Genomic DNA, 27,775 nt, shown 5'->3' on the forward strand with positions numbered 1-27,775 from the left:
CTATTTGTACTTGCCCACTAATCCATCGGAAATAATTAATGTCAAAAGATGTCAAAAGCTGTCAGAAAATGTATTTTTAAGAGCACAAAGGTGGGGAACTCAATAGTTAAAAGAAACTGGTGCAGTTGATATTTACCCTAAGCTTTTCAATTACTAACACGTTCAATCAAAAATCCCCAACAGTCGTGTTGCCCCGATCGACTTCCTGGAGGTTGGCAATGAAATGTCTTCTGTAAAATATACAGAAAACCTCACATTAGACTCCCAAAATTGGAGTTATTACCGTCCGTGGGGAGGTAAGAAGTTAATTGATATCTAAACTCATGGCCAGATAGTCCCCAAACACTTACTTGGAATAAATGGCCTCAATGCCAAAAGGTGGGATGTCCGCTCTGTGATTCAGACAGTCGGGTCTGCCACCATTATGCACTGTTAGGCTTTGACGTGTCTAGTAGTAAGGTCATATGACAGGGGTCCAAGTGCTGACGTGATCGCGTTCTCGTCATGACGCCGGCGCGTTTGAGTGGTCACGTGAGCATGTTCGTATCCATTCGCATTTTAGCCCGTAACAATCTGAGAACAGCTGATGCTGCTGTTCTATCGGAAAGTGTGTTTCCTAATCATTTCTTCTGCAATATAGGCGCAGTGTGCAATATTAGGGAAGAACTTGAAAGTAAAATATTAATAATGAATTTGAGGGATATAAAAAAGAGTAAAGATGTACGACACCTCGTGTTTAAATAGAATTGTAGCAACAACTGGAGAAAAAGGGTCAAACCAGTTAATTGGAATACCATTTCTTGCTTTCATTTCCAATCTAAATACCAATATTAGGTAGTAATTGGTGTATTATGCATACTGAGAGAGTTATCGCTTCACCTAATTCATTAACCTGTGTATATGTATAATGCTACTGAGGGGATGAAGCTGACAACCCACTGGTTATATAATGTCAATATAATGTCAATGGAAACCCTCTAACCCTGAACATACATTTACCACAACATTGGAGTGATGATGGCATCATTACAACACAAAAGAAAAGAAAAGTAGATCTAATATCTGATTGTGTCCATTATTAAAAGAAATACACTGATTAAGAATCTTGATTTTTCCGGATTTCAGTGACGCGCAGGATGCTGACCTTGCTCAGGAATGGGTGGAAAACCTCACGCTGAGCTGCGAGAAAATGCTCAAACTATTAATTGTACATGCCGACCGCGAACATAAGCGGGCGACCACTCTGTTGTGACAAAAGAAAAGAATTTTGCCACCGTGTATACCATTTTGAGGGACTATCAAGATGAAACCAAATTGCGGAAATTCCGCACATTTTTCAGAGATGAGAGGGATTACAACAATGATAGAGTTTATACCTTTCAGACAAGATTTGATCACGATAACATTAAAGGAAACGTTACAACACCAACAACCACTCCTCTGTAATCTGAAGCTGAATCAGAGGGGGAAACCACAAAAAACAATGAAGAAGGGGAACCCAGTGCTAGCTCAGGTCTGTCACATCGTAGGAGGGGTTTCCTGGCAGAAATCAAACACTACAAAAAAGGGAACTAACAAACCCCTAATCCCTCCTATAATAAACATGTTCGGTTCCAGATCCCTTTAGGGCACAATATTACACCAACCACTTCATCCTCAGAGGTGGCAACGGCAAAAGTATAGACAAAAGACTAACCAGATCCAGAACCAGGAATCTCCAACCCAAGCCTCTACTCAAGACTTAGTGTACAATCTTTCTAACAGGGAACTCTCTCGAACTGAACTTTCTCTCCTTAATAAAGGTCTTTCGTTTGCAAGTGTCAAGTCTGATCTTATTGAATTTCAAATAGACCTTTACAAATTTGTGAGAAAACTGAAGCTTAAGAAATTCTTTCAGAACCAAACCAGGACTTTCCGCCCAGTAGACAGACAGGAAGCTGTAAGTCAATTCACCAAAGCAGATATTGAAAACACGCAATTAGCACTGTCTCTAACTACCGAACCAGTACCTTCAATTGGATCCATTCAGCAGGAATTAGGCATTCACCAACATAATATGGAACTGGTTGAGGTTCAGAACAGATCAAAATTTGTACCACTAACACACAATGAAAATGTTATTGACACCTTCTATCAGGCAATTACTAAAGCTATTCATGCATATATGGATTGCCGGAAAAATCTATACCAAATCGGTTGTTGTTCCGATAATGTGTAAAGTCTGCAAACCGTGCTGATGTCCCATTCCAAATTATAATCACATCTTCTATATACCTTTTTCATGAAACAATTTCTGATTGGAATTTATGATCACCATAGATATATGAGTTTTCAAAATAGCCCATAAACAAATCGGCCAATGTTGGTGCATATCTTGCCCCCATGGCAACTCCCTGTGTTTGTAGGAAGTATTGCCCATTGAACAGAAACTGATTATGTTTGAGAGTGAAATCTAAGAAGGCTTTGATCATATCGACATGTTGTTGATAGGTAGCTAAATGATGGCGGAAGGTGAAATCGATTGTGATAAGAGCCAATTCATGTCTTATGGATCTATAAAGTGCTTTGACATCTAAACTTGCCAGTTGGTAGCTTGATTTCCAGGAGAGCGATTGCAAGATTGTGAAGGTATGTTTGGTGTCTTTCAAATAACCAGGTAGCAGGGGGACCAAATATTTAATGGCATTGTCTATGTGCCTCATTACATGGATGGAGGTGGACCAAGGTGCTATTAGCACCTTGGTCCATGCCGGTAAAATACCGGCACTGCCTTGGTGGAAAGGGGAATTACCGCCCTATTCCAAGGTTGGTGGGGCGGTAATTCCCCCTTCCCCCATTGCCCTTCCCCATTCCCATTTTTGCCCCATAGGGCATAATGGGAATGGGGAAGGCGCTAATTACGGTACCGCAAATTGCGGTACCGTAATTAGCTCCCTGGGTCCCTTTGCGGGTTGGTTTTTGACGCCTGCAAAAAGCAGGCGTTAAATCCCCCAACCCGCAAAGGGACCTCGTAGTAAGGCGGTAAGGATTTACCGGTACCGGTATTTTACCGGTACCGGTAAATCCTTACCGCCATCCGTGTAATGAGGCCCTTTGTGTTCAATAGGCCCAGCCTTGAAAAGGATTCAAGTGAACTGAATATATTGTTTGTGTTAAATAGGCCCAGCCTTGAAAAGGACACAAGAGGGTCGATACACGTGTTGGCTTTTGAATGGGCTGTTATTAGCATCTGAATGGGCTGTTTTCTTTGGGCAATAATTAAGACCCACATTTGTGTTAATGGTTGCTTTGACATGGGCCAACTAATAAGACCCACATGTTTACAATTAAACAAATTACCCGGCAAGTGCATCTAATTTCGAATGATGACTGATTCATTTACATTTCGGAATTAGTGATAGCGCATACTCCCTACTCAACTTTTTCTGTTCATATTGCTAGTGCAGGTCGGGATTATCCTGCAATTGTAAGGAGGTGCAGCAGTCACACGTTCTCTATGTAACGTTACCCATCTATCTATTCCATAGCTCCCATTACCTGGTAAATCCCACTTGTTTCTCAGTTATTTCCACTCCAAAGTAAGCCCATCTGGACATCCTCTCGGAGCTGGCTGTTCTTCCACTGTGCTGTTGCTGGAACCGAAGTGCCAGGGAGAGGAACACTAGATTGGGCCTCATTACGACCCTGGCGGTACGGGGTAAACAGCGCCGTAAAAGGTGCCGGCGCCATTTACCCTGTACCGCCTTGTCAAACCAGACGTGCTTACTGGGTCCCGCGAGGGGAAGAGGGAGCAAACAAAGGGCCAACTCGTAATGGCCCGTTGTTTGCCCCCTCTCCCATTCCCATTCAGCCCTATGCGGGCTGAAATGGGAATGGGGAAGGACCGTGTCCCAGTTCTTGGAGGGAGGCATTACCGGGCCTTCCGAACTCGTAATGGCCCGGTTATTCCTCATTCTGAGGACCCGGACCCGGACGCGATTTCGGCGGCAGCCATGCCGCCAATAGCGGCATGGCTACCGCCGAGGTCCTAATGAGGCCCATTGTGTGCATTGCTTTTAAGTCAGACCCGAGCGTTAGGAAGATCCTCCGGACTTCCCTGATACAGGACTGACCTAGCCTGAGCAACCTCAACAGAGTGCTGGACCCGAGAAGCAAGGAAAGTCTGAAGTGGTATCCGAGAACCACAGTGTTGCTATTTGCTGTCAGGCGCGAGGAGCTGAAACACTGAAGGACCGCTGAAAAGAAGTTTGCTGGTTGCTGCCGCTGACCTTCCCATTGCAGAGCAGGAGTCCCCAGACGTCCTTCCTCTTGTCCCCACGACTGAGGCACAGGAGCAGCAGGATCTGCAGAGCTGTACAGGAACAGAAGCCAGCTGGAACCATTTCTTCTAACCATAGGTACTGTAAAGTCAAAGAGAACCTACCTTGTGTTGTGTTGCCTTGCTTGCTCTAAGTTGAGACCTGTCTTGGTTACCTTGCAGAGTTGCTAAAGCTTTGCCCCTCACAAGCCTCCCAGCCTACCTGCCAAGAAGATCTTCAGCTCCCATAGACATTGTGCAATTAACATTGGCTGGCCTGGCTCCCGGAGAGACTCTTCTTACCTTTGACTCTGTGCTTTATCTTTTCCCCCAGGGAAGGGTAAAATTATTTGACATTGGAGGCTTTTAAAAAGTACTTACCCGTTTGTGAATTATTTGTTAACCTTTTGTTTTATTCCTCTATTCTATCTTTTACACCAAACTCAGTATTGCTCTAAATGTGCCAGTGATAAATCAATGTCCACAGTGTCCGAGCTATTCAAGTCACCTGAGGGTGTAGGAAGTGTCTGTGTGCCATAACCAATAGGTATCATTTGATTTAGAGAAACTAAGAGTGTGTTTTGAAGTGTATTATAAGTGTTACATATTCTGCTCCCTTCTGAAGAAGGCTTATATAACTGGCTGAACTAAATTAATTGTTTTATCAAGAAACCTTGAGTGTAAGAGTTTATTTCAATAACTGTATTGTGAAACTCTGTGTCACAACATTACTGCTCACATTGACCCCTCTTGAGATAAGCCTGACTGCTCAGCCACACTACCAATCTGTCTAGTTCAGACTTATACCAAAGGTTGGCTCCCTATTGCCAGGAGGTCAAGGTTATAGTAGTGCACCCAAAGGGTACGGCATACATTCTTGCCTAACAATGGGCAAAGCGGCCCTTTTTAAAATTTGGACACTCCCAAGATTCTTATATATCCTTCTGAACGCCCCCATCCCCAAAATGATCTTCACATCAGTTGATAGCATCCTTTGGGGACACCTATGTGGGGGGAAACAACTCTGCATAGCCCTCAAAACCCTGCAATGCTGTGTCTGGGAAGGGAGAATAGGTCTACCCTGTCTTCGCAGTTACTACTGGACAACACAACAAGGAGCAGTGAATTACTGGCTTCACAGTGACCCAGAGCTCCCACATATACAGGGAGAGATTAGGAACATGGGAACAAACGCACCCCTGCAAGTATTATACATAGCAGAAAAGGAGATGGCAGATATGCCTTGGATGACGCACCACATTCGCTAAACCTGGATAGAGGCTCACCACCACATTGGATGGGGTGGGAGACCAACACTAGACCAACCCCTCTAGAACAACATGGATATTACCGAAGTCCTAAAAATGAGTCACTTTGTGAGGTGGGAGGAGCATGGGATACGCACCCTTGTGGATGTGTTACAGGACGGGTGCCTTTTGGCATTTGGGGCTGTGCAGGAAAAGTTTGTGTTGCCCATTAGAGAATACTATAGACACCTACAACTAGCACACGCCAGCTGCGTGCAGTTCCCCGTGTTAGCTGAGGTCCCAAAATGCTCCCCCCCCTAGAAGCCAACATTCTTCATGCCAGAATCCTGACGATGGTTACATCTACACTCTACCAGGTGGTTACTGCTTTTGGGGCCCTGGAACTATCCCAGGTTTGGGAAACTGGGAGAGGGAGGTGGGCCCGTTGGAATCGGCGGAATGGGTAGAAGCACTAATGTTCTAACGAGACATATGAATAGATACCAGGCTCCGCTTAATACAATACAAAATACTCAATCAGGCCTACTAGTCCCGCGCAGTGATGGTGAGGTGGGGGGTAGCAGATAATGGAGATGCCTGAGATGGCAGAGGCTAGAGGGTACCTTTTTATCACATGGTGTGGAGCTGTGATATAATACAGGATTTTTGGCGGAAATGTATCTGGAGAATCTCTTGTGTGCTGGGGTCCTCAGTTCCGCAGAATCCGAAGCTATTGCTATTGGGAATCTGAGGGGAAGTGAAGTGGACTTCACCAAACACGAAAAGACATTCCTGGCAGTGGCTTTGGGACTGGGAAAAAGACTCACTACTGCTACGTGGGGCTCCACAGACAGACTGATCTTCAGACGAGGGGTCAATGAAGTGGACAAATGTGCATCCCTAGAGAAACAAATCTATAATGCCAGTGGCTGCTCTGGGAAGTTTCAGAAGGTCTGAGGAAAATGGATAGGAACTGTGTGAACCTTTAATACTGAACGTCCTGAGGGGCACCAAATCCACTATGTTCTGGATGAGCAGCAACCTGACGCACTCATCCCCCCTGCTAATCTGAGTCACACACACATGTATTCTCAATACTGTCTTAACCATTGATACACTGTACCTATGCTATGCAACCTTTGTTTTGTTTTGTTATCTTCTCCTACGTGTTTTTATTGTAAAACAATAAATAGATTTATTAAAAAAAAACGCAAATGTGTACAGTTCACAGTACAAAAAGGGTAGCCCCTGTGGCATCAGTCTCGGGCATGTCCCTAATGACTGAGGTAAGTATAAGGCTCTTTACTTCTCTCTATGTCCCTGAAGGCTTGCAAGATGTTCTTAGCCGAGGAAACATCTCAACACCTGTACCTCACATTACCCTTGTTAAATAGAATTAAATTAAAATAGAATTGCATAAAATCGATAAATAAGCAGACACAAAAGCAACACAAATCACATTTATTTTTTAAATAAAATATTTTTATTGTTTTATGAACACAAAACCATACAAACATTCACTTCCCTACAGTTACATGTCTTAACGTTCACTAGCCATACAACACCGGTGTGAACAAGTTAGGTAGGGTCAAATTAAAACAAATAATGTTGCGCACATCTGCAACTCAACATCTCAGAATTCCCTTATCCACCTCCCTCCTCCCATTTGCCCCAAGTTTGTATGGCCTTTGCTGGACAACACCGAGTGGTATATATTCGATGTTCCATTTCCACACACATGACTACATCAGCGACCCATTGGGCCAACACTGGACATTCGGGTGAGCACCATCGTTGAGCTATGTTGCGCTTGATCAGCCCGACTGCAATGGATAAGAATAGTTTTTCCCATCGATTGGTAGTGTTTTCATCAGATATGCCCAGCAAGAGTAGTTTACGGTCCAATGGTCTCATTCTCCCCAAAATATCTGTTAATTTATCACAACATTTTCGCCAGAAGTCCCTAATCCAGGGACATTCCCACAGGATATGTATAAAAGTACCCTCTGCCCCATGACATCGTAAGCAGTTCGGGTCAGTGGCCCGGTTTCACCTGTATAATCCAACCCTAGAGTAATACACCCTGTGGAGAATTTTAAATTGTATCAAGCGAAGCCTGGAGGCAATTGCAATTTCTCGTGGATACATTAAAGCTATTATCTAGTCTTCCGGGTTGATAGCATCTATGTCCGTTTCCCACCTCAGTTTAAGATTGGCCAGTTCTGGAGTGGCAAAGGCTATTATGGCATTGTACAGGATGGATGTTACTCTTATAGGTATGCATTCTATTAAGAGGTTGTGTTCCAGGGGCGTGCATTCAGGTGTGTTAATGAGTGCTGGTAAGTGTGTTCACAGTGCGTGGGTGAATTGTATGTAATGGTAGTGCTCCGTGTCTGGGAGCCCAAACCTCTGCTGCAGTACCTCAAATGGGGCAATGCTACCTTTGGTGAGAATATCCCCTCCACCCACCTTGGCCATTTTGTGAGTTTCCCCATTTCCACAAGTTTTTCTATTGTCCCAGAGGGGTTGCATTTGAGTCACCCTGTTTCCCCACCCAATGTGTTTGTGTGCTTTGCTCCAGATCATGGCAGTGTGCGCCGCCATCGTCTGTAGGGGGGTTTGGTGAGGGTCTGGTGAAGCGTTGCAAGTGGTGACATATCCTGGTCTCTCAGCATCTCGGCCCTGATTTTTGGCAACTCCTGGCTACCATGAAGTCGGTCGTTAATTACTGCCATTTGGCTCGCCCAGTAATGTGCTTTTAAGGTGTGACACCCCCACTCCCACACAGATCTTTGTAGTGTGCTAAGGGCGGCGCAGGACTGCCCGCCTCCCCATATGAGTTTCTTAAGGAGGGCATCTATCAGGTGGAACTCGGAGTCAGGAATCCAGAGCGGGCTTTCTGTAAAATATACAAGAAACGTGGCAGTGCCAACGTCTTGAAGAGTGCAGCTCTGCCCAGCAGTGTCAAGGGGAGAAGCATACAGTGTCGAACATTATTAGAGAGGCGGTCAATAAGCGGGTGTAGGTTGTGGGGTGTGTAGTCCAAGAGGTTCCTAGAGATCTGGATCCCCAGGTAGAGAAAACCTTCGTGCTCCAGCCAATATGGACAATCTGGCAGAATTGCTTGTTTTCCACCTTGGACCAGGAAGATAACAGATTTCCCCCAGTTGACTCGTAGCCTGCCAAATTCACTGAAGCGTGCCAAAATCTGCATGAACACTGGGCAAGACCGGGCCGGGTCACTCAGGTATACCAGGAGATCGTCAGCGTAGAGGGAGAGCCACCCCCCCCCTCCAGCCAGCGAAAACCCATCCACGTATTGACTTGGCGAAGCCATTGAGCCAGAGGCTCGATTGCTAATGCAAACAGCAGTGGAGACAAGCGGCATCCCTGTCGTGTCCCCCTGCCCAATGGGAAGGATCTGGAGGGCCACCCATTGACCCTGACTCCAGCATGTGGGGCCTCATTCAGAAATCTAACCCATCCCAGAAAGGTTTTGCCGAACCCTAATCGATGCATTGTTTCCCATAGGTTCTCCCATACCACTGAATCAAACGCCTTTTCAAAATAAATGGCTAGCCAGGCAAAGAGGGTGGCAAGGGTAGGTGCCTGCTCCATAAGCAGGTGAAGTCAACATATGTTCATGCATGTCGATTTTGGTCGGGATGGATTAAAGGGGAAATGGCTGATTGTAACTTGACGGCAAGGAGCTTAGCCAGAATCTTGGCCTCCCCATTAATCAATGAGACCTACAGCAACTGCATAGTTCCCAGGGTTTCTCTGGCTTCGGAATGACCACTATACTTGCCCTGCGCAGGTCGGGGGGGAGGACACCCAATTCCTTGGAATGCAGGAACATCTTGTAGTGGCTATCTTATCCCCGCCCAACCTCTTCCAGGTCTCTACTGGCAGGCCGTTAGGGCCCAGTGTTTTCCCAAAGTGTAGTTGGGCTATAGCCTCAGCTATCTCTGTTTCAGTGAGATCCTGATCCAGTTATGCATGTTGCAGTTCGGTCAGCTGGGGGAAGACAATTTCGTCTAGTATGCAAAGGTCCACCGGGGTAGAAGGGCCCTTATAGAGTGAGGCATAAAAATCTGCGAATGCCTCCGCTATCTCGGGGTCCTGCTGTACCTGTTCATTCTGTGCGCTTATGATTTCTCTAATATGTCGGTGCCTCTCGTCCGTTTTCTCCAACCAGGCCAGCATCTTGCCTGCCTTGTCACCCTGTTCGTAAATGCGTGTCCTCGCCTTCCGGTGGACCTTGTTAGCATTATCTAGCACTATGTCTCAGAGGCTTTCTCTGGCTTTAAGGAGGGAGCGGTGCGTATCAGGGGTGGCATTTACTATATATTTGGCCTCCCATTCCTCAGCCACCATTTCCGCTTCCACCACGTTCCGTAAATGTTCTTTCTTTTTGGTGGATGTCCAGGAGATCATTTCTCCTCAAAGTACTGCCATGTAGGCCTCCCACAGTACTGCAGGGCTATCGACCGTGTTAGAGTTTATCTCAAAGTATTCTGTGGTTTTCTCAGTCATGTGGTCAACAAATTCGGGGAAACCCAAATAATAGCTATTTAGCTTCCATATTCTGGGGGGGGGGTCTTTTTATGCCTATCTCTATCACCAATGGCAAGTGGTCGGAAATGCCACGGGGGAGCAGCGTTGCGTTGGTTACTCTATATGCCTCTGGACCCAGGAGGAAAAAGTAGTTCAGCCTCGATAGGGAGGCATGGGCCTCCAAGTGGAATGAGTAACTACGGTCCAGAGGGTGAAGGTCTCTCCACACATCGCAGAAGCCGAGGGCTGATGCAAATGTCGCCAGTTTGGTGGGTGTGTCGGGATTACGGCCACGGATGTGTGTGCGGTCAAGTGTGTTGTTCATCACATCGTTGAAGTCGCCTCCCTAGAATCCACATGTCGGATTGGTGCTTGGCAACTATAGCTACTATTTCTTCCATGAGTTCCTTCTCAAGTGCAGGTGGGGCATATATGGCCAGGATGGCGATGGTTTTTTCCCATAGTGTGCCCCGTATCACCAAAAATCTGCCTCTGGGGTCGTGCTCCACCTGGTCTAGTGTAAATGGAAGACGTTTGTGTATTAGGATCAGGTCCCCCAAGGAACCCATAGGGTATCTTGCGTGTACTGCTGTGTGGTCATTCGTCCTGCGAAAAAAGGTGCAGGTTGTACCGGCTAGATGCGTCTCTGTAAGGAGGGCAATATCAGGGGAGTGTCTATTAAGAAACTGGGTGATTAGACGCCGTTTAATTCCGGATCCCATGCCATTTACTTTCCAAGTGAGGAGTTTAAGGGATTTGCAGGCATTGTTGGCCCCTAGCGGGACTTGGGCAGATACCATGTGTGCTTGTGAGCTGTCAGTATTGTGTAAGTATTTGACCCGTGCGACATGAATAGGGTGAGTGAACATCTCGGGTTTCCCTCACAAACTAACAACAAACTCAACAGATCTCTGCAATGGGCCTTCAAGATGCAGTGGTCAAAGTCCTCCGGCAGGATGTCGGACCCCGTTTAGGTGCCGTCTTCGGTCGCCCGGGACCTTCTGTGGTGGGCCGACAAAGGCAATGGGCCTCATTACACGGACGGCAGTAAGGGTTTACCGGTACCGGTATTTTACCGGTACCGGTAAAACCTTACCGCCTTACTACGAGGTCCCTTTGCGGGTTGGGGAATTTAACGCCTGCTTTTTGCAGGCGTTAAAAACCAATTTGCAAAGGGACCAGGGAGCCCATTACGGTACCGCAATTTGCGGTGCCGTAATTAGCACCTTCCCCATTCCCATTATGCCCTATGGGGCAAAAATGGGAATGGGGAAGGGCAATGGGGGAAGGGGGAATTACCGCCCCAACAACCTTGGAATAGGGCAGTAATTCCCCTTTCCACCAAGGCGGTGCCGGTATTTTACCGGCATGGACCAAGGTGCTAATAGCACCTTGGTCCACCGCCATCCATGTAATAAGGCCCAATCTCATGAGGGGGGCTCCATTTTGGCTGCCCTGGCCGGAGGTGACGATTGTGACGGACGCATCCCTCACGGGATGGGGAGCGCATGCTGACGAGTTGACAGTCAGCGGTCGTTGGTCTCCATCGGAGTCCAGACTCCATATCAATCTGTTGGAGCTGAGGGCCGTCAGGCTTGCCCTGAAGTCTTTTCTGCCGACTGTGCGAGGGAAGAATGTCCTGATTCTGACAAACAACACAGTGGCCATGCACTACCTCAACAAAAAGGGGGGCAGGGTCACTTCCTCTGTTCAGGGAGGCGATGCAGCTCTGGTTCTGGTCCATCCAGCAGGAAGTTTTGATCTCGGCGGTTCATCTGGCGGGAGACGAAAACGAGATGGCGGACGCTCAGAGCAGGCCGAACACAATCTTTCACGAGTGGAAGCTGGCTCAGGAGATTCTCCTGGAGATCTTTGCCCTTTGGGGGACCCCTCAGATGGATCTCTTCGCCTCCAGTGTCAACCGCAAGTGCGAGAGATTCTGCTTGCGGGAATTTCCTCCAAAAGGAGCCTTAGGAGACGCGTTCGTGGTGGAGTGGTCATTCCCACTGCTGTACGCATTTCCTCCAGCCCCGTCATCCCGCAAGTACTGCAGAGGTTACGGAGGTTCGGTTCCCGGATGATCCTCATTGCTCCGGCGTGGGCCCGCAGGACGTGATACCCGGTGTTAGGGAGAATTCTCTCTTTAGGCTGAATTTCCTAACCTAGTGAGTCCCCCAGCAGCTTTGCTGGATTTCTGGAGTTTGTTTTTTTCCTCCTGCCAAGAGTGAGACTCTTTTTCTCCCACTCTCGGACATGATTTATGGTGTTCCTTTGACTGGTAATGTGTTTTATGGGCTACGGGGTCCTTTACTCCATAGGGTCTCATGTGTTTTTACTATGTGTGTTACACAGCACCCTCTGTGCAGTAACACAGGGGTGTCATAGTGACACCCCACCATAGACTCCATACCCTGGGACTGACTACTCTCTCCCAGGGCATGTAAAGTCACCATTGGCTTTACTAGTCCCAAATTATTAACAGAAACCAGTACAAACCATCATATTGTGGATGTACTGGTCGGGGCAATTCGATTGCCCCGGGGTCTGTTAGTCGAGGGGGCACGTGTCCGTCCCCCCTGATCGAGTTTTGGCTGGTGGCAGTGGAAACTACTTTTTATATTCGACCGCGAATATTTTCCTATGGGATTTTCCCATTGTTCGAGGCTACCAACTTTAATTATTTAATTCTCATAGCCTCGAACATACCGCCGGTTTATTTAATTAATATTAATTGGCCGGTTGGTATTTTTTGACAGGACTCGATTCTAAAATGGCGTTTGTGTTCTCTTCTGTGACTCCAACCCAAGTCGAGCCCTTTGTTCCACTTTTTGGCGGGCTTCTCCACAGAAGCCTCCAAAAGTGGTGCCACTCTGTCTGGGTACCACAGGGGGTGGGGGAGGGGGTTTAGGCACCCCGGACTGAGTTACCTTGGTAACTCAAGTCGCACTCTTGTGTGATTGGCCCAAGTGGTGAGCCGGCCGGCTCACCACTTAGCATGTTTGATTGACAGCTAGGCTGAGTGAATGGGGTATGCTGCATAAAAGCAGGGCTTTGGGGACTGGAACTTCAGAAGTCGCCACAGGACCTGAGAATCCGATGAGGGAGAAGCTGAGCCGACCTACCACGACGACACCACCGTTGGAGCACTGCGGAACCGACTCACCACTTCCCGATGACAGAGAAGATCTCCCGGCTGGAGAGGCTTTTTCCCTTGACTGGTGGGCACAACCAGTTTTACCTTCCTTCTTCGCACCCCAGACCGGTTTGTGGTCGAACTGCCCGTGCCAAGCACCCCGGCAGCCGGATAGCCACTCACCACTGAACCGCGAATCAACGGACCGCTCCTTGTACCTGAGAAACTACGCGGCTGGTTTCTTCCCTGGTAGTGCAACGGACTCCTGTCTTCCTCCACAACAAGATCCTCTCTTCCCCCGGACGAAGCACCGACTTGCATCCACTGCCAGGAACAACTGCCCCCGCTGGAGTGTTCTCACCACTTTAAGGTACTTCATCCGCCAGGCCTCCCTTTCTAAAGATTGCTACAAGGTAATAATAACTCCTTAACCTTCTGGACTGGGCTGGCCGCCTTGGCCCTCTAACTGGTCCCTTTCTTTGGTCCAACTCCTTTTTGAACCGTTACAAGATTTTTGTGCAATGCAACCGTGTGACCTTGGACACATTTCGTTTGATCCTCTTAAAGTGGATCCGGCCTATTGAACTCTAACTTCACGGTTTTACTTTGCCTTCCTCTCTTGTTATGTTCTTGTAAAAGTGTTGGGATCTGTTTCAACTTATTCTCTGCTTTTCTCTCTCTTTTAAAAACGAACTATTAGAGTGCCATCTACGTTAAGCTCTCACCGCTGTCTGAAAATAAGTGGGGCTTTACTTAAGACTTGTCTAATATTCTTTTAAGGGAGTGTATATCTTTTAGTGACCGTGTTTTTGAATTGCTTACTATTAGTGCCTATGTGTTTTTCTAGATGTGGTTTTAAATAAATAATTATATCTCTTTTACACCAAGCCCTGGTCAGCGTTTACTTTTTCTATTGTGTCCTCTTGACCTATTGTGAATACTCTGTATACTGCCTAACTCTTCTTGAGGGAAGTCTGACTGCTCAGCCACAGCTACCAAGTGAATCTGTGTGGTACAGACTGCTACCAAGTGGGTTTACTGCCAAACACCTGTAGTCTTAAATCTTTTGCAGTGGTCCCAGAGGGAACTGCACAGGTTTCTGCCTAACACCCGGACCTTCTGGACTTGTCCATCTGACCTCCACGTCGTCTTCCCTGCCAAGACAATCTGCTCTCACGGGAGAGGGGTCAGGTTCTCCATCCAGAGGTCAGATCCCTCAACCTTCAAGCTTGGTTTCTGAAAGGTTGAGGTATAAGGATTGGGACCTCTCTGAAGACGTGATGTAGGTGTTGCTCTCGGCCAGGCGGGCAGCAACAAAGTCCATGTACCGTTGCCATTGGCGTAAGTTCTGCGACTGGTGCAGGGTTAAGAATGTGGATCCTTTTGCATGTGACATTCCCATGGTTCTGTCTTTTTTGCTTTCTTTGGCCCACAGGGGCTTGCAAGTGGGTACCGTTAAAGGATACATGGCGGCGCTGTCCATATTTAAGCGCTCGTCTGAAGAGGGTTCCTATTTTAAAATTCCTTTAATTTCTCAGTTTCTGAAAGAGCACACTAATGTGTTCCCTCCGTCACCTTTCCAGGTGCCCGGTTGGGATTTGAACCTTGTTCTCAAGTTTCTGATGGGTGCTCCGTTTGAGCCTTTGCATTCATGCCCTTTGAGACTGTTAATTCTTAAAACTGTATTTTTGGTTGCGGTCACTTCCGCTCGCAGAGTGAGTGAGTTACATGCACTTTCAGTTAAGCCACCCTTCACTGTGTTTCATAAGGACAGGGTTGTCCTTAGAGTTCGTCCTTCCTTTCTTCCGAAGGTGGTGTCGGAATTTCATTTAGGCCAGAAGGTTGTTCTTCCGGTGTTTTATTCTCCTCCACATCCTGGTAAGGAAAAGGAGAGGCTCCATAGGCTTGATCCTAGGAAAGCGTTAAGCGTTTATATTTCAAGCATGTCCTGGGTCAGAGTGGACGATCAACTCTTCATTGGTTACGCTGGAAAGCGTTTGGGACAAGCTGTGATGAAACAGACTTTGTCTCGCTGGATTATTTTGGCTATCTCTGAGTGCTACCGCTTGGCGGGTAAGGACCCACCGGTTAGCTTACGGGCCCATTCTACCAGGGGTATTACTGCCTCTACTGCCCTATAGAGGAGTGTTACTATTCGTAAAATCTCTGATGCAGCCACCTGGGCTTCGGTGCATACTTTTGTACGTCACTACTCCCTCGATTCCATCCGGGGGCAGGATCTGGCCTTTGGCAAGGCAGTCCTTTACTCCGCAATTTGATTGGGCATTTTTAATTTCTGTTTCTAAATTCTTTTCCCACCGCCTTGCGTTGATACTGCTTTGGGAGTCTGTCATAGATATGGAATACGTCAGAGGACCCAATCCCCTCGAAGAGCAAGTTACTCTCTTATCTGGTAACGTTCTTTCGATGGGATGGTCCGACGACATATCCCATATCGCTCCCTCCCTGCCTTCCCCACTACAGAATTTCCTATGCAATTGCAGCTTACTTTTCTGCAAGGCTTTGTGTGTCAGACTGGCAGAAGACTGGTGCCACATGTTCTGGGGAAAAAACTACAACTGAGGCTACGGGCGTTGTGCGTCCTGCTTATAACATCCAGTGACGTCGGCCGTCGGAGGAGGTCCTCGAGGGAGGTGTATCGACGTCATCGACGCAGGACGCAGACGCCGAAGATTTTCCGAAGCAGCACAGCTGTGGTGATTACTGTCATAGATATGGAATACGTCGTCGGACCATCCCATCGAAAGAAAGTTACCAGGTAAGAGACTAACTTGTTCATCTCAACCGTAGCCGGTGCTCATTTATTGAGCTCAGAAAATTGAAAGGCTCAGTTGTCCTTGCCAGGATCTGAACCTGAGACCTCCCGATCCTACACACATCTCTGCAGCAAGCACTCAACCCACTGAGCTATCTCACCTCTGTAACAAAACCCAGCTGTTCCCAAACCACAACACATAACCTGCGGGCACCAACCCTCGTCAGGGCTTTCACACACATCGCCGCAGCAAGCGCTCAACCCTCTGAGCTCTCTTATCACTTTAAATAACTCTGCTGTTCTCAAACACCCCAGCACATAACCTGTGGGAAACCTTATAGTAAAAATACTCTAATTGTGTGTCCTGTGTAGGAGGGTGGCTTAGTACTGCAATGAAGAGAAAAGGTTGCTAAGCAAAACACACACAGGCATTGGTTGTAGTACCTTCATGTGGTCAATGTTGATTGCAGCATGTTACTTAGCACATCCAACTTCATTTGGACCAGTGTGTTCAATGTTTTTATACGGGAGAAATTGAGAAAATGGATAGAGAATGGAGAACAACCTCTTTTCTTCACTGTTCAGCTCTGAGAGATAGTCTTACTGCACAATCATCAACATGGGTGCAACATGCATATGCCTCCTGTGCATATGCCTCCTGTTTGCCCTGGCGCAAAACACAGTGGCCGTCATTACGACTTTGGCGGTAATTTCTCCCTTCAGGAACCCGGGCCGGACCTTCCCCATTCCCATTACAGCCCCCAAAGGGCTGAATGGGAATGGGAGAGGGAGCAAACAACGAGCCGATTACGAGCGGCCCGTTGTTCGCTCCCTCTTCCCCTCACGGGACACGCTCTGCACATCTGGTAAAACCAGACGTGCAGAGCGGGTCCCGCGAGAGGACTTCGTAATCAGGCGGTACGGGGTTGATGGCGCTGGCACCTTTACCGGCGCCATTAACCCCTTACCGCCTGACTTACAATGAGGCCCAGTATCTGATATTGACAGCCGAAAATTTGCATGAAAATGTATAAGATGTATACATACCCCAGTGCAAATTTTACATACTATTGTTAAGTGACGGCCTAATGACTAAACATGGGGAAAATATAGAAATATGAATGTATTCCAAGAAAACAAAAAATTCAAAAGCCATGGAGGCGCGGAAGACATATGTTGTGGTGGCAGATTTGTCAGTGCACTGGTAAGCTCTTCACACTATGTTCGATTAATTCATTATTGCAGCAATTCATGAGGAGGCGGCAGTGCATATTTTATGGTCTTGCTCCAAGTACGGAACTAACTGTGCCAAGTTACAACAGAGACTCTGTTGGGCTTGTGTTGTGTAAATCCTCGCAAACAGCAAAGCATCTTGCAAATGTACTTTTTGGCTTACTGCACAAAAACCCAGACTCATTTAAAAGTGGAAAAGGTTGCTTTAATGTGACAGGCCAAAGCTTACAATTAAACGCTTACCTGGCTCCATGGCCTTACAAACTAAAGACATATTTTAAACAACCAATTAAATAATTAAACATTCTCATTTTTACCCAACAATTAAATAATTAAGTAAAGCCATTTCCTCCCTAACTATCCCTTGGACCCTACCGTCTCCTTACCCCTTTTCCAGGCGTCCCGCTTTCTCCCCGGGGCCATGCCCCTCCAGGCTCAATACCTGTTCCCACGTGGTGGCCCACTTGTGCAAACAGCGCCACCCCATCCTTTCCCGTGTCATTCCCCCATTGTGCTTCCCTCCCCCCACATCAAAAGGGGCCATGCCCCCGGAGCCCAGGACTACTTCAATACCCCTCAAACTCCCCTCTACACCAATCTCCCCCATCCTATGACCTGCAGCCAGTCTGACCTGCCACATCAGCAACAAAATTGCACCTTACAACTTCACTGATGCCCCGACCTGTCACACAAAACTACCCTATAAATGCTCCTTAACAGACCAAAAAACCCCGTAAGACCTTGACATGGGACCTAAAAAACCCCCACTGAAACCAAGTACAATGGTCCCCCATACCTCTTTCCTAAAACCAGACACCAGACCTAACCCAAAATGAAGGGGGTGGGAGGGCGGGACAATCACCAAGTCCAACTGTCGCCTGCCTCCCGAACCTTCCCTGGCCCCTTAAATACCCTGGAGAGGCGCTCTGCCCCCCCGGCCACTCGCTGGCCGTGTGCAGCGCCAAAAACTTCCCCGGGCCGCCCCTTTTGGCTTACTGCACAAAAACCCAGACTCATTTAAAAGCGGAATAAGTCGCTTTAATGTGACAGGTCAAAGCTTACAATTAAACGCTTACCTGGCTCCATGGCCTTACAAACTAAAGACATATTTTAAACAACCAATTCAATAATTAAACATTCTCATTTTTTACCCAACAATTAAATAATTAAATAAAGCCATTTCCTCCCTAACTATCCCTTGGACCCTACCGTCTCCTTACCCCTTTTCCAGGCGTCCCGATTTCTCCCCGGGGCCATGCCCCTCCAGGCTCAATACCTGTTCCCCCGTGGTGACCCGCTTGTGCAAACAGCGCCACCCCATCCTTTCCCGTGTCATTCCCCCATTGTGCTTCCCTCCCCCCACATCAAAAGGGGCCATGCCTCCGGCACCAGAAAAACCCTCCCCCGAGGTGTTCTTTCTGCCCCACCCCTCCCCTCACCAATTCTCCTACCTCTAACTCCTCACCCAATCTCCCAGCCAAGAGCTCAAGTCCGCCAGATAATGATTGTTCCCCAAACCGGAAAGTTTACCCATCCTCTCTAACTCTCATCAATCCTTTCTAAACCATCTCCTTACGTTCCAAAACCTGTACTGACACCGATGTACAAAATTCCACCATCTCTCTGTTTATCCCCTTCCTTCCCCGCTCTATCGCACCCTCATTTCTCGCTCCCCTCCCAACTCTCTGTGGCAAACACTTAGTCCCCCCTACAGTTGCTTGAGGCCACACTTGTCGGACCCATAAAAAAAACCCTTTTTATTTTCCTGAAAAGAGCCACACCCGTATCCCGTACCAAATCATTTTCCCCACCAACACTAATCCCCCCCCCAACTGGAGGCCCCTAGTTTTCCCTCAACCCAGCCCACATAGGAAGCAACTGATCCCAGCCCAGCCCCCCAAAACCGGACCATCTTACCACCACATCTTTATAGTTGAAACCCAGTTGCCTGTCAACAACCCTTTCCTCAGCTTCTTTCCCCGCCCACTTAACCCTAGAATGTCCCAAAAACCAGATATTTGACATCTGACCGTACCTCCTGGCAGCATCTGAAAAAGAAATTACAAAATCACTTGCAAATCAACAACATCCTAATAAATGCAACACTCCTGCTACCTGCTGCAAACATTTTATAACGACCTTCCGTTTGACCCGGTCCCTGGCATACCCTTTGTATCTCCCTTACTCACAGCGTCCCAACCTATTCCCCTACTCCTCTGAATAGTCCAGCCTGCTACCTTCAGATGCTGCACCCCTCTTAAGTGAATGAGTTCCAACCTCCTAACCCTTCCCACACCACTAGTAGCACCTTCCTCCGTACCCTATCCTTTCTGGCCATCTCCTTAACCCTCTCCGGAAACACCCAAGGTCCTCTCCTACCTGTCCCCCTATATTCTGCCCCTTTCACCTAACCTTTAAACAATACACCTAAACCCACTTGCCCCCCCCTTTTTCCCCTAAACTATTACCCTCCTGCTCACCCTTGCCCCCCCACCTTCCATCACCTTATTAATTTGGCCCGGCGTTGCCCCCCCCTGCACCGGGGGCCCACGTGCACCCCCGTCCATGCAGGACCTTTACTTTATTACTCCTCTCGCCACTGCACCAGGGGCCAAACCTGCACCCCCATCCATGCAGTCCCTTCCATATAACCATCTTCCAGCTCCTTGCGTCCCTTACCACCTGTTTCCCACCTGCACCAGGGGCCCTAGTGCACCCCTGTCCATGCAGGCCCCTTTTCTTCCTTACTCCTCTCCACCGCTGCACCAGGGGCCAAACCTGCGCCCCTGTCCATGCAGACCATTCCTCATAAATTCCTCTTCCGGCACCTTGCTTCGTTGCTCCACTTTTTTCCCCCAGCTGCACCAGGGGCACTAGTGCACCCCCGTCCATGCAGACCCTTCTCCTCACTTCTCCCTGCTGCACCAGAGGCGCTCCCGCACCTCCGTCCATGCAGCCTGAAGCTTACTCACCCTGTCGTGCGGCAAGCGTGAGGGCTTCGCCACCGTCAACCATGCCCTCCAAACGACGGCCACCACCCCTTAACAATTTCCACAACTACACCCCCCTGCGGCCCTCCCCTACCTACTATTCTTCCTCGTCACCTCTCTCCTACCCCCTTTAAATCGCCCCCAAAACCTTTCATCAAACCTTGTTCCTCCCCACCTTTTACGCTAAACTGAGCCCGACCTACCAGCACACCTCAATTTACCTGGCATGCGGTCCTTCCCCCCCACCTCCTTGCCCCGCTCCTCACCCTGACCCACTGTCCCCTTCCTGAAAACAATCCGTAACCGGAAGCCGACCCGAACACCTGCTGCACTCGTGTTTAAATTTGCACATCCACCTCGTGCAGCCTTCTTTATTGAACGCCCAACATGCTGTCGAGGGCTGACCTCCGCCTCCTCCCCTCACCCCCTCATGGGCGGGGCGACCAAGAAAGGGCCGGTAAGGCACAGGCAGCCCACTTGCTGTGTGCAATGTCGGGGCAGGCCTCTGTAACGCTCACCTGACTCCCACGGAGGCACTGGCCTGGTTCGCGCTGCTGTGACCTCTTCTAAGTTGATGCGCAGGGTTCGGAAGACGGACTGGACCGGGCCCCCAAATCTGGCTTGTCTGGCTCGCAGAAGTATCCTTCTGTAGGCGAAAATAGGGGATTAACTGTCTGCGGGGTAATACAATCAGCCTCCCACTTTCCCCTCTCACCCTCCTCGAAACCCTTCTGTGATTACTCGTAGCGTCTCACCTTAGGGTCTGGAAGGACGAGCTCTCCATCCTGCTTCTGATGCAGGGGTGCGTTGGTATCCAGTTACTTCACTGGATTTTCGGATTGGTGAGAACCAAACTTGCTTGGCTTCCAGGTAAGTTTTTTGATAAGAGGTTCCCCTTGTGTCCATGCATTCATGTACTAATGCTAGTGTCTTTTTCCCCATAGGGGCCGGGGTACGGAATGCCGGAGAACAGGCACCGACGCGAGATGAGAGGTGAAATCCATGTAGAAATCAGGTAAGTCTTTAATGAGCGTTTTTTGGTAATGTCTTTTCATTCGCTCATTAACGCTCATGTCTCTTTTTCCCCTTAGGGGCCGGGGTCCGGAAATGCCAGGATGCGGCACGGACTCGAAATGAAGAGGGAATGAATCAACAGGTAAGTCTTAACATGGAGATTTAGCTTTCCTTATTCCCTTCTCTCTCTCACCTTTTGTTCTGGTCTTTTTCTCCCTAGGCGCTGGGGCGTGACTGCGAATCCGGATGATCGCTGCTGAACATGGAGGCGCCCAGCAAAGGTGAGTGGAATGCGGCGCTGCAGCGATCAACGCGATGAGCTTTTAAATAAAAGTCTTCCTTTTCAGGATTGTCGGCGAGATGTCTCGGGGATGCAGATTTAGCAGGTAAGGACTTTTCCTTCTTCTGTTCTCTTCTTCTCTTCCTTTACAGGTGATCCAGGATGCTGGCAGGTGTGGCAGAAGTCAGGATGCAGGAGCAGACACAGTGAGCATCCAGCTGCTAGATGCAGAACAACGCGAAGCACGTGTGGCTGTTCGGGTGGGGTTTAAATAGCCTTGGAAGAAGTTCCAGGTATGTATCCTTCCTCCAATCAGGTATGTATCCTTCTCCGACCACGCCCGGATGGTAAATTAGTCCCACAGGTAAAGTAGTTCCTTTCAGGCCTCAAGGATCCTGCAGCATGGTCTGCATCAGGTAAGTGCACCCAAGCTCATCCATAATGATCTTGGCGCCTATGGCGCCAGGACTGATGTCTTTTATGAGCCTGGCGCCATAGGCGCGAGGACACTGTCCAAAGGGCCCCTATATAGGTTGCTGGGTCCTTCCTTGGGGACTGGATGTCCGCTTTTGGGGACGCAGGGCTTGAACCGGCTCCCCGGGAGCGGGCATCATGACAGCACTCCCCCCCAAGGCCCCTCCCAAGGTTGTTCCCTCCGGGGGTTTTGGTTTGTCTGGGAAGAGTCGGTGGAATTTCCTGACTAATCGAGGTGCATGCACATGGTCGCTGGGTTCCCACGACCTCTCCTGTGGTCCGTACCCCTTCCAATTAATTAGGTAGAACAGTTTTGACCTAAACATTTTTGAGTCTAAAATGTTCTTCACTTCGAATTCGGGCTCCCCATCTATTAGAATAGGTTCTGGAGGTTTGAGTAGTCGGGTTCCGGGTACCACTGGTTTCAGAAGTGACACAAGAAAAACAGGGTGAATTCGCATACTAGCTGGTAAATCAAGTTTAACAGCCACTGGGTTAATTATTGCCGTAATAGAATAAGGTCCCAGATATTTTGGGTTAAAAGTTCGAGGCCCTTTGAGTGGTAAATGTCTGATAGCTAACAACACTTGATCCTCAATCTGATACGGAGGTGCTTCACTCCGATGTAGATCAGCATTCTCCTTGTATTTTCTCTTGGCTTGTTGTAAATGCGTAGTTGCCTCTTTGAAGGCTTGGGTAATTGTAGAATGCAGATGTTCTACTGCAGGCATTCCGAGGTTCTGAGGTGAGTCAAGGTTTGAGGTTCGAGGGTAGTGCCCAAACAAAGTATAAAAAGGACTGTGGCCAGTTCCAGACTGTACTGAATTATTATATGCATATTTGGCTATCCAAAGAATGTCTTTCCAGTTGCTTTCAGATTGCTGTAACATACACCGTAAGTATTGCTCAAGGGTCTGATTTGTCCTCTCGGTCTGACCATCGGTCTGAGGGTGGTTACTGGTCGATAATCTTACGTCGATCTGTGCCATTTGACAACATTTGCGCCAGAAGTGGGAAATGAATTGGCTTCCCCGGTCAGAGATTAGTATAGATGGGAATCCATGTAGCCGAACAATATTTTCGAGGAATTCTTTGGCTAGGACAGAAGCTGAAGGTAAACCTTTCAAAGGAATAAAGAGGGCCATTTTGGAAAACAAATCCACAATTACCAGAATAGTATTGTACCCCGAACAAGGAGGCAGGTCTGTAATAAAATCCATTGATAGGGTGTGCCAGGGTGCTGGCGGTATGTCTAGAGGTTGAAGGAGACCGGCTAGCCTTTTCTTTTGACTTTTATTTTGGGCGCAAACACCACAGGACATCACAAAAGATTTAACATCTTTTCGCCAAGAAGGCCACCAAAATTGTCGTTTCACCTTTTCCTCTGTCTTGGCAATACCGGGGTGTCCCTCTATTAATGCATCATGATAACCGGAAATAACTAGTTTGTGTAATTCCTTATGTGGCAGGAATAAGCGTCCTTGAAAATAAGGTAAACCATTATCTATGGTAAAGTCTGATCCCTTTTGTATCCAATCCTGTAAGGTTGTAGGGTCCAGGAGTTGTTTCACTCTGGCTTGAATGTCTTCAAGCGTCTGTAACGAAGTCATGCCTAGAATCCTCTGTTCGGGAATTATTGGTACTGGTTCTGAGTTTGAATCAGATTCTCCCATTCCAATTCGGGATAAGGCGTCTGCTTTGCCATTCTTGCAGCCAGGTCGATAGGTAATCACGAAATCAAATTCAGCGAAAAACAAAGCCCATCGGAGCTGCCGTGATGACTGAGCCTTGGCGGTTTTCAAATACTGTAAATTCCGGTGATCAGTGATCACTGTGATGGTATGTCGAGCGCCAAGCAGATAATGCCGCCAGGCTTTAAAAGCGGACTTAATGGCTAACAGTTCTTTGTCCGTGATTGCATAATTAACCTCGGGTGCCGAGAATTTTCTGGACCAAAATGCTACGGGATGCAGTTGGTTGGTTTCGGGATCTCTTTGGGACAGGACAGCTCCCATGGCTAGGCTGGATGCGTCAGTCTCGACGACATAAGGGAGATCTGGACGCGGGTGTTTCAATATAGGTGCGGAGGTAAACTTAGCTTTTAAATCCTGAAAGGCCTGCTCGGTTTCTTCAGACCATTCAAAACGTTTATTTTTCCTCAAGAGTGAAGTAATGGGTTGTACCACGCGTGAAAATTCCGGGATAAACCTGCGATAGAAATTGGCAAAGCCGAGCATGCTTTGAACCCCTTTTACAGAGCTAGGTGATGGCCATTTGAGGATGGCATCCACTTTTCTTGAGTCCATTCGGACTCCTTTGGGTGTCAGGATGAAACCTAGAAACTCGACTTCTGTGGTATGGAAAACACATTTCTCCAATTTAGCAAATAGTTTGTGTTGGCGCAGTTTTTCAAGTACTGCCCCGACGTGTTTTCTGTGATCAGATTCCGAAGAGGAGTACACCAGAATGTCATCGATATATACGACAACACAAACATCGATGAGTTCCCGAAGGACATCATTCATGAAGTATTGGAAGGCAGCCGGCGCGTTACACAATCGAAAGGCATCACCTGGTACTCGAATAATCCGCGTTATCTGGTTCAATGCGTGGTAATCGATACAAGTTCTAAGGTCGCCTTCTTTTTTGGGCACGAAGAACAAAGCCGAGGATGCCGGGGACTTTGACGGGCGAATAAAACCATTAGCTAGGTATTGATCCAAATATTGTCTCAAATGCAGATTCTCAGGTTCGGTAAGGGCATAAATCCTGCTACAAGGGGTTTGTGCACCGGGCACCAGATCGATTTGGCAATTGTAAGATCTGTGAGGAGGTAACGTGTTGGCCTGTTCCTTTTGGAAGACGTCCTGAAAGTCTTGGTATTCCGGAGGTAGTTGCATGGAGGCAGAGGTTACAGATGCTAGATTAATCTTCAGGTTTTCTGGGTAGCAGGTTTGTGTACAATCCGGGAAGGTTATTCTCTTAGCTCGCCAATCAATTTGAGGATTATGTGTCTCTAACCAAGGCATTTCAAGAATAACCTGAAACTGTGGAGCCTTGATTACATCAAACACAACACCCTCCCGATGGCCGTCGGGACCAATAAGAGTCACCTCGGTAGTGGAATGTGTTACCGGTCCAGAGGCAATTTCAGTTCCATCGACTGTGGTGATGACATCTTTGCTGGTTTTAGGACGGAGAGGGAGGTTAATCCTAGAGACCAATTTATGATCCACATAGTTTCCAATAGCCCCACTATCGATGTATGCCTTTATTGCATGCAACCGCTTAGGCTGTTCTGGATCTACGAGAACCATTGGCACAATGAAATGCGAGGTCTGAGAGTTAGTTTTCAAGCTCGGCAAGCGGACCCCCAGTAATTGGGCCAACTGATCAGTCTCAGAACTTTCCATAGCGCCTGGGTGGGAATTTGTAGGAAGGCTTCGCGTTCTGTAACACTCACCTGACTCCCACGGAGGCGCTGGCCTGGTTCGCGCTGCTGTGACCTCTTCTAAGGTGATGCGCAGGGTTCGGAAGACGGACTGGACCGGGCCCCCAAATCTGGCTTGTCTGGCTCGCAGAAGTATCCTTCTGTAGGCGAAAATAGGGGATTAAGTGTCTGCGGGGTAATGCAATCAGCCTCCCACTTTCCCCTCTCAACCTCCTCGAAACCCTTCTGTGATTCCTCGTAGCGTCTCACCTTAGGATCTGGAAGGACGAGCTCTCCATCCTGCTTCTGATGCAGGGGCGCGTTGGTATCCAGTTACTTCACTGGATTTTCAGATTGGTGAGAACCATACTTGCTTGGCTTACAGGTAAGTTTTTTGATAAGAGGTTCTCCTTGTGTCCATGCATTAATGTACTAATGCTAGTGTCTTTTTCCCCATAGGGGCCGGGGTATGGAATGCCGGGGAACAGGCACCGACGCGAGATGAGAGGTGAAATCCTTGGAGAAATCAGGTAAGTCTTTAATGAGCGTTTTTTGGTAATGTCTTTTCATTCGCTCATTAACGCTGATGTCTCTTTTTCCCCTTAGGGGCCGGGGTCCGGAAATGCCAGGATGCGGCGCGGACCCGAAATGAAGAGGGAATGAATCAACAGGTAAGTCTTAACATGGAGATTTAGCTTTCCTTATTCCATTCTCTCTCTCACCTTTTGTTCTGGTCTTTTTCTCCCTAGGCGCTGGGGCGTGACTGCGAATCCGGATGATCGCTGCTGAACATGGAGGCGCCCAGTAAAGGTGAGTGGAATGCAGCGCTGCAGCGATCGACGCGATGAGCTTTTAAATAAAAGTCTTCCTTTTCAGGATTGTCAGCGAGATGTCTCGGGGATGCAGATTTAGCAGGTAAGGACTTTTCCTTCTTCTGTTCTCTTCTTCTCTTCCTTTACAGGTGATCCAGGATGCTGGCAGGCGTGGCAGAAGTCAGGATGCAGGAGCAGACACAGTGAGCGTCCAGCTGCTAGATGCAGAACAACGCGAAGCACGTGTGGCTGTTCGGGTGGGGTTTAAATAGCCTTGGAAGAAGTTCCAGGTATGTATCCTTCCTCCAATCAGGTATGTATCCTTCCCCAACCATGCCCAGGTGGTAAATTAGTCCCACAGGTAAAGTAGTTCCTTTCAGGCCTCAAGGAAGCCGGGATCCTGCAGCATGGTCTGCATCAGGTAAGTGCACCCAAGCACATCCATAATGAGCCTGGCGCCTATGGCGCCAGGACTGATGTCTTTTATGAGCCTGGAGCCATAGGCGCAAGGACACTGTCCAAAGGTCCCCTATATGGGGTTGCTGGGTCCTTCCTTGGGGACTGGATGTCCGCTTTCGGGGACGCAGGGCTTGAACCGGCTCCCCGGGAGCGGGCATCATGACAGCCTCGTTGGAGCCATCCATTGCAGCCAAAGATCCATGTCTATCTCCCCCCAGACCACCTGACTGTCCTCCGCCATTCTCGCCCTGAATTCCTCATCATAGCTTACCCAGGCAAAACCCCCAAAACTTGTGAACGCCCTCCTAATTACGTCCATATATTTAAGCAGGGCCACGCAACGCTCTGGAAATTTTTCACAATATACACTGGCATAAATGATAAATGCCGACGTCCAATTCTCAATAGTCACCGGTACCCTTGGTCGCGCAGCCAGTTCCCTCTCCTCTTCTTTAGACCCCTCCTTAGCTCTCACTTCCCTATGGAGCAATTTAAAAACATCTACAAATTCCCCCGCCATCAAGTGCGCCCCCAAAGGTTTTGTTATCCCCATGTATAGCAATTTTCTCTCCTTTCCTTTCATTTCAACCTCCTTTTCTTTTCCCCCTTGCACCTCGAGCCCCAATGGCTCCACCACCTTGTCCGTCTGAATCTCCACCAAGCAAATGCTCTTCTCAACCCCCAAGGCTCCAATGGCCTGTACACCAACTTCTTTCCTCAGCCCTTGCAAACCAGACCCTTCCTTTCCCTGCCGTCTGCTGTTCCGCGTCCACACCAATGCTCCTCATCTCCTTCCTTATAGGGCTCCTACTGCGGGGACAAAACATGTCAGCAGACTCACCCAACCAACCGCTCCCCCACCTTCTTGCCCCCCCGACGACCCTGCGCCTGCCTTTCCCACTCCCAATACCAACTTCCTCTCTCCTCCCCCCTTTCACCCACAGTCCTATAACCATCCACCTCCCACTGCCCCACATAATCCTCAAAACCAACTTCATCACCCATCCAATACCTTTGTGGCTGCGAGCCCGTGCCCCAGAGTAGTTGATCTTCTTGCGAGCCCGGGGTGTCCA

Source organism: Ambystoma mexicanum, chromosome 1p (assembly GCF_040938575.1).
Source record: "Ambystoma mexicanum isolate Mex_15411 chromosome 1p, UKY_AmexF1_1, whole genome shotgun sequence".
Classification (NCBI taxonomy): Eukaryota; Metazoa; Chordata; class Amphibia; order Caudata; family Ambystomatidae; genus Ambystoma; species Ambystoma mexicanum.